This window comes from Emys orbicularis, chromosome 11, assembly GCF_028017835.1.
Source record: "Emys orbicularis isolate rEmyOrb1 chromosome 11, rEmyOrb1.hap1, whole genome shotgun sequence".
NCBI classification, from domain to species: Eukaryota; Metazoa; Chordata; order Testudines; family Emydidae; genus Emys; species Emys orbicularis.
In genome coordinates this window covers 19670917-19679387 of record NC_088693.1, presented here as the reverse complement: position 1 = coordinate 19679387, position 8471 = coordinate 19670917, and positions in this window count along the sequence as shown.

Sequence of the window (8471 nt, the reverse complement as noted above, 5' to 3'; positions counted from 1 at the left end):
CAGAATATCCCATTTGGATACTTTTGGAAAGGAACATTTCATTTATTTTTTTTGTTTTGAGATGATTTTTCTAAACAAAATTGATTGTTTTTTATATTAAACAAACAGTTTAAAAAGTCAAAAGCAGAACAAAATGTTTCTATCAACACAAAATGATTTTTTTTTAAAATTTCATTTAATGGGAAATTTCATTTTCTATTTGTTTTCATTCAGTTTCCGATGGAAAAAAGAAATGAAAATTCACAGGATTTCCCAGGAAATGGAAAATTGAGGTTCCTTAGAGAAGACTCATTGCTGCTCTAAGTTCTGCAGTGAGTAATGGTGCCCTTGAGACCATTTTGTTAGTTGTGGCTCAGGAGAGTACAAGGTCATCCCTGGCCACGCCCCTCTTGTCCCCTATGCCAGGAGGCCAAGAGCAGGTAGCATAGAACTGACTACAACAGCTTTCTGCCACATCGGAGTTCCTCTATGCCAGGCAAATCCCTAGCTGTCCCACTATGGTAGCTTTCTGGATGTTGTGCAGTTCAAAACAGCCAAAGGGGGTGGGGGAATAATCTGGCCCTATATTTCCACACAAACACTTTGAAACTTGATATCCCATTCAGCAACAGGCATCCCATCTGCACTCTGCTCATCAGGTTCCCTTTTCAACCATAACTACTTCCTTTCCACCATTCATAGCCAAGTGTCTCCACCCTCATCTTGGACAATCAGCAGGCACTAACATTGACATATTTTGTCCCTCCTCCATCCACATCACCACTTTCCCTTCTGCCCTCCTGCAGGTCAGTTCTTACACACTAGGTATGTAATGCTCAGGGGGGCTCAGAATGCTGGTATGATATAGTTTTGTAAATCTATATTGTGAGGTCGGTCATTTGATAAGAATGCAGTAACATGGTCCTGCCTGCACTCACAGTTTAACATATCCCTGGCATTTCAGCTTTCTTCTCTATCTGTTGTACTAAATGGATTTGTCAGAGCATCTCATTTCATTCTCATTCAAGCACCTACTTAATATTCATCATGTTGTTGGGTGACATTTTTATGTCTGGAGCAACACAAGTCTCCCATAATATGACTCAAGGGCAATAAAGCATAAATTGTCTTTAAAACCGTATAAAGGATTTTGAAGTCACAAACAAGTCATAAAACAACATGCAGTTAGAAAGTGCTCTTTCCTCACTGGGTTTATCAAAGTAGAACTGATCTGTCAAGCTTGTTTTATTAAGCAAATGGATGTGGAAAAAGCCAATGGCAATTCTGATATGTATTAATTTAGCATCAGAATTGGAACTCAAAAAAGGAGGAAAAAGTGGCCAGATGAACAGATTCCCTTGGAATTATTTTGTTTTAAAAAGCTGATTGCAAGCTTTATGGAGAACAATCAAACTCAACAAAGGCACAAAAGGAAAACTAAATTAAACAATGATAGGCACTAAGAAAATAGGACAAAATTATAAAACAAATTACTAAAAAGAAAGCAGAGAACATAATTGATTGTATTGTGCACCGTGTGAAGGCTTCAGGCATTAAAGTCAATGGAGCTATGCTGATTTACATCACTTGAAGAACTTTTCCTTCCCCTTTAAAACCACCATAAAGGTTAAACGTTTTGTTAAAGATGGGTCCTTCACAATGTTGCTAACAGAATTTCAGGTTGTTACTATTGAAAGCATTTTCAGGGTGGCATTTTCCAAAGCTCTCAACATTGGCATAACTGCTGCTGTTGCAGCCAATGGCCAATTTAAGTCAACAATAAAACTCCCATTGACTTCAATGGCAACAGATTTGAGCCAACATTGAGTGCTTTTGAAAACACCAAGCTACAACTCTCATTTACTTTTCATCATTTTATGCCTTTTGCATGTCACTCAGCCTTTCTTTGTCTAACTTAAGTACTTACATGGCCCCCATTATTGTAGTTTCAGAGCAGCTGACAATCCTTAATGTATTCATGCTCACAACACGCCTGTGGGGTAGGGCAGGATTATTACCACCATTTCATAGAGGGTGAAACGAGGCACTGAGAGACTAAGTCCCAAGGTCACACAGGATGTCTGAGGTAGAACAGGGACTTGATCCAGGCTTCCAGAGTCTGAAGCTAATGGCCTAATCCCCAGACCAGCCTTCACTTCCCCTGTCCCCCTCCTGCCCTTCCAGTGGGTATAAAGTACAGCTACCTGTTTTGTGCAGCTCCATGCATGACATTTTATGCAAATTAAGTAATAAGCTAATTTGCATGTTGGCAGCTGCAAGGTGACTTTAAAATATTTTGTAGATTTTATGCCCATGAAACCCTGGTGAATGAAGCCCTCTGTTTATCTGCAAGGCCACAGAAGGGTACGCAAGCTTCCCACATACACCCAACATGCCTTAGGCGTGTTCTGGGGAAAACTTTCTCCAGGGGTAGCAGGACAGATCAAGCTCCATGGCCTATGCAGTTTTTGGCCTCTCTGTTGAGTTCAGTGCTGCCAGCTTTCATGGTTTTATCACAAGTCTCACAATATTTTATATTTTTACATGTAGAAGGTATTGTAACAATTGTTCCTAAAAATTTACCCTAATTTTAGGGTGAGCTCAATTGTGGGAAAGCAGACAAAAGTTTATAAAATGTCATAATAACCTACAACAACAAATGCTGATTGGAAAAGATGCAAAAGGGAATCAGACGGATTGAATTAGTCCAAAGAAAAAGACCAACTGATATAACTCAAGAACTGTGGTAAAATCATGCCCAGTAAACAAGAGAAGCGTAGGAGTGAAAAAATCACTGAACCAAAATTAATGTGTCAGAAATTAGGCCTAATTGGACAAAATAATGCAAGGACAGCTTACTCTGTCCATCACTCCCCTTCTGGGAGTCTTAAAAGAAAACACTTTTTTGGGAAATTAGATAGGGGAAGGGAATGCAACAAATGCTGACTGAAAGAAGGGGACGGCGCAAGCTTCACTGTCATGGCTGCCACCCCTGCCATTTTCTGAGATCCTGGGATCTACTGTAACACCACTGGGCATTTGTTGTCTTGCTCATCAGAGATGTCCTGACCAGACCAGGACAGAGAAAGGGACCCAGATAATATTGTCACCTCTACTGACTCCGGCTGAATCTCAAATACCAGGTGGGATGTGAGACTTTGTCACACACACACTTTTTGCATGTTCTTTATCTTTCCCACCTTATTTCTTCTCTTTCTTATTCCTCCCATTTTTCCCCCCTGCAGTCTAATAAGAGTCTTGCCTAGCAGGACATATGTTATGTGATCCTGCTTTAAGCCTCTGATGAGAGAGACAACTAAAGCAATGCCTTAAAAAGCCAGATCTCAGACTGGCTAATACAAGCAAGAGCCATGCCTTTGTTTTTCCAGTAATGAGATTGAAGTGAGAATCAAAGCCAGAAACAGAAGCTGCATTTTCTATCTGTGCTGTTCTTTTCTCTTCTCTTTTGTGTGTACTTGTCTTGTTTTCTAGGAAAAGGGACCAGACTCTAACAGCAACAGCAACAATAACAGCTCAAGCGCAGCTCAACTAATTTTTTCTCTTTCCCCCCAAAAGGATAGTTTTTACTATGTAAAAGACTATATGCAGTGTTCTAGTCATGTTTGTCCCAGGATATTAGAGAGACAAGGTGGGTGAGATAATATCTTTATTGGACCAACTTCTATTGGTGAAGGAGGCAAACTTGCAAGTTTACACAGAGTTTTGACCTGAAGAAGAGCTCTGTCTAAGCTCAAAAGCTTGTCTCTCTCAGCAACAGCAGTTGGTTCAATAAAAGATATTACCTCACCCACATTGTCACTCATCTAAAAGATTGTCAAATGTGGGGAGGCTCCTTCTAAAAACTCTTTCCAGCTAAAGGAAAAGGGAACAAAAAATGTTGTTAACATGAAAGTCTTACTTAATACTTTATATTTCAAGTTATTTAACTGGTTTGCCTGCTATGTCTGTATCTTTAATAGAAGGTTAAAAAGGATTTTTAATGATGTGTTTTCCATTGTACTAAAGCAGGCAGAGGTCTCTGTATACTAAACCCCGAACCTTGTTTAAAATTGTTTAATGTTGGACAGTTTCAGGGTCATGTTAACACCTTTGACTCTTTGGGCCCACGTATTCCATTGAAATTAATATGACAAAGGGTAACTCACTGCTGTTGTAACCCACACATCTTCTGGGTGTGGTGTTCTGTCCCATCTAGTGGCACCAAGACCACTTCGAGAGAGAGATTAATGAGTCTGCTCTACAGCCTTAGCCAACAGCCAGTTGGCTTTTAGCTCATAAGGTAGAGGCTCATGCGCTGAGGTCCCAGGTTCAATCCCGCCCGCCGACGACCGGAGTCTGTCAGTGTTACTCTGGTACACCCCTTTGCTAGTAACCGCCCCCCACCCCGTCAAGAGCTCCTCTAATCCTGAAGTGGCCTACTTCTTCTTGTGACCCAGCTTTAGGGCTGAGTCAAGTACAGTCCCACCCCTTCTGGGATACAACAGGTCCAGTACAACAGTGGTTCAGTGGCTTCACACCAGATCTTCGGCCCAATTTCAGGCTTTTTTGTTTTTTCCACCCTTATCGCTGGAGGTCTTTGCATCACCATCCTTGGTGGCTGATGGGCAAGCCTGTGTTTCCCTTCCATTGTTGGTTCCAGATCAAGGTCCCTGTAGCAAGCAACTAAAGTTTGTCTATTCAGACCCGCTGCTTCCTCCTTGGGTTACTTTTTACCTCAGCCTGTCTCAAGCCCTTTCTCTCAGCCCCTTCTTGGGCTCACTCCTCTGCAGATCCCAAGAAAAGTAGATCAGCTAGCTATAGGGAGTAAAGCAAATGTAAAGGCCCTGTGCCAGCCCTACCTGCTCCAGGGAGGTTTTGGTATCTAGCAATCTCAAGATAGCCTCTGGCCTGAGCCCACCCTTTATCTAAGGAATCGTAGCTTTCCTTTGGCCCCAGCCAGGCCTCCCCTTCAAGGGACTAACATGAAAGCTCAACTCCTTCTCCACTGGGCTTTTCCTCTTTTATCTCCTCCCTCCCAGTTTGACACCTCTCACAGGAGTAGTCAAGTGGGCCTGACTTTGTAAACAGGCTCTTGTTAACCCCTTCCTGGCCAGTGTGGAATCTGTATATGCCATCACATTCCTAAAACCCCCGTTCATGCATTCATGTGAGAATCTCAGCTTTCCTTTTTTAAAAATAGTAAGTTTTTAGCCCTCATGGTTGTGGGGAACATGCACTCCAAAAGCACCACACCAGAAGGCAAATTAGGTTATTTTTAAAATCACATACTTTTTTGAAGCCAATCTCATGATTTTGGGAGCCTGAGTCATGATTTTGGAATTCTTGGAGCTGGCAATGCTGTGAATCTTTCAGTGGTGGTAAGTTTGTGATGTGATGCTGGAACTGAGACCCTTCACATTAATTGCACATAGAGGCCACCATTCATATTTGCATGATATTTGCTTAGCACTTTAAAAATACTGCGCAGCATAGTAAAGACAGAGATTGGGCGTTATTTTAGTACAAACACTAAGTCATGCATTTCATGTGTATGGTTGAGGAATAAATAATGGAAATTCTAGTCCAGGGCCTGATCTGAAGCTCATTGAAGTAAATGAATAGACTCCTAATAATCTCACTGGACTTTAGTTCAGGTCCTTAGAGCACATCATGCTAATTATTGAAGGCAACATTTGATAAAGATTGTGAACAGCTGCATGACCACATTTCTGTAGAAAAGTCTGAATCATGGTGGCACAATGTAAATGTATTCTGTCCTCTCAAAAGAGGGTAGCAGTTTGTTTTAGTGAGAAATCTGACATTCAGCATGAAAGCAATAAGTTAGTAGATATTTTAATATGCAGCTTTATACTAATATACATTACGGTGAGAAATAATTGTTGAAAATCAGCATTACTTCAGAAAGAGATAAATAGACAAAGCAAATTGGATGTGACACTTGCTACAAATGTCTTCATTAGAACCTCTTATCTCAATTCAAACTGTCATAGGCTTCATCAGCTGATTGCATTACTATCTGAGGCTGACATTTTCTGTCATGCAATGCAGTAGCTGTACCATACAGGAAATAATTTACAAACATATAACACTATTTATTTTACTGTTGGAAAAAAAAGTGGTAATACCCCATAGTACTTCAAAACAATGGGAAACCAGGCCTAACTTAATTCTTATAGCCATATGTAGTGGGGCGGCTGCCCCACTCCCTGAATTTGGGCTGCAGCAGGCCAGTGGGCCTGTGCAGACAGGGAGCCAATCAGGGAAGGCCTTATAGGGAGCCAATCAGGGCCAGGCTCAGCCCTATAAGAAGGCTGCTCAGGACAGGAGTAGGTGGTCTGTCCCAGGCCTTTGACAGGGGAAGGTCTGTCTCCAGGCTGGGAGACTAGCACCCGGGACAGCGCAGTGCTGGGCAGGCCCGGGGGAGCAGAGGGTAACTCCAGCCTAGAGTCTGTCAGGCTGCAGGCCCTGAAGGGAAGGGCCTAGCCGGTGCTAGGGGCCGAAGGGGAAGCGGCCCAGGGACGTGGACAGACAGAGGGAGAGAAGGAGGGCAGGACGGCTGCCACTAGAGGGTCCCTGGGTTGGGACCCAGAGTAGTGGGCGGGCCTGGGTCCCCGCCTTTCCCCCTTGCCTTGCACCCGGCCGACGGAGCGGCCATCTAGAGCTGCACCAACCCCCTGCCAAGAGGGGAGTGACTTTGAGGGTGCAGTTGGCCACATCGGCCAGGTCGCAGAGAGGCAGCTGATTGATCCCCCCCCCCGGAAGGGGGCGAGGATGGACTAAGGGGCACTGCCGGAGGGCAGTGGCTCGAAGAGGACGCCGTGAGCTTGGGAGCAATGCGGGTCCGGACACGCCAACCGAGGGCGAGACGACGGATGGGACACCACCAGGAGGGGGTGCTCCACTGGACAGAGCTAATTCCCGAGACAACCAGTAGGAGGCGCCAGGTGGTGAGTCCCAACCCCGTCACACCGTAGAATAGAAAAGTCAGTCAAGAGAGAGTCTGAAAGTGGCTCATGACCTTGAGTGCCTACTTCAGGGCAGACAGGCAAAAGCAAGGCAGACACCCCGAACTGGTGGGATGTTCCATAATTAGATTTCACCAACCCAGCAACAAATGTGAACTCCTTGATCACTATAACAGTCTTACCATGGAGTCACAGACAGTCCCCTTAGACCAGGGGCGGGCAAACTTTTTGGCCTGAGGGCCGCATCGGGTTTCAGAAATTGTATGGAGGGCTGGTTAGGGGAGGCTGTGCCTCCCAAAACAGCCAGGTGTGGCCCAGCCCCCACGTGCTTCTTGCCCCCTGACAGCCCTCCCGGGACCTCTGCTCCATCCACCCCCCCGCTCCCTGACCGCCCCCGGGACCCCCGGCCCTGACTGCCTCCTGTCACCCCATCCAACTCCTCCTCTCCTTCCTGACTGCCCCCCGCCCAGAACCCCCCCCCCCCCCATCCTACCACCCCTTCTCACTGAAACCAACGGGAAGAGGCTTTTTGCATATAATTCTCCATGGGTGGATGGGGCAGTTAAAGTTTTTGTCTTTTGACCCACTTAATTTTTGAGAGGGAGAGAGAGTGAGTGAGTGTGTGCACACAGCTGGGTTCACAAGTTCAGAGCAAACATTTTCAAAGTTATAAAGCAAAACTTACATATTTCCTTATAGCACAGAATACAGACATTACAAGTGAGATTAATGCATGCAGCAAATTCCAAGCATTTCATAGAGTTTAAACACTAAATACATTCTTATAAGACTAATACCTATTTTGAGCAAAACTACTATGAGCTGGTTTGGTTTCCAGCTATGAGTTTTGTCAGTTCTTAGCTAACGCCTATGGCCTTGGGCAGAGCTGGCACTTGGTTTATCAGCATCACAGAAATGAAAGGGCTGTTTTTCATGACTCTCTGTAATGTGTGTCCACCATGTACAGTCTGGTGTAAGCTAGCACCCAGCTTTTTTCCTGAGTGCACAGAGTTGTACATTGAGTGAAAGTGGTGAAATCAGAATTGTAATCTGTATTGTGACAAAATAATACATTTTTCCCTCCTGGGAAGACTAGCAGATTTTGCTGTTAGATGAAAGCAGTTATTTGCTCAATTAAATTAATATTTTGGGTGAGATAAAATTAAGACTAAATGATACTTGCTACAGCATTACTTTTTTTGCAAACGTTATCACTGTTTCTAGTAATGGGTGCATTGGAGAGAGAGCTACTTTAGACATGCTGCTAATATATTAACTGTTGTGTTTTTTAGGCCTACTCAGAACAGGGTATAGATGAGATACAGCAATTTAAACTCCAGTCACCCCCAATTCTGTGTCTATGCTAGAGCTCTCACCATTCTTAGCTGGGTGGGAAATTTTAAGGAAAAACCAACTAGTGTAAACAAGGCTCCTGACACTTGTGTTTTGCGTTACCCATTTCATGGTGAGGCCTTTGTGTAGAGAGAGGATCAATGTTGATTGTCA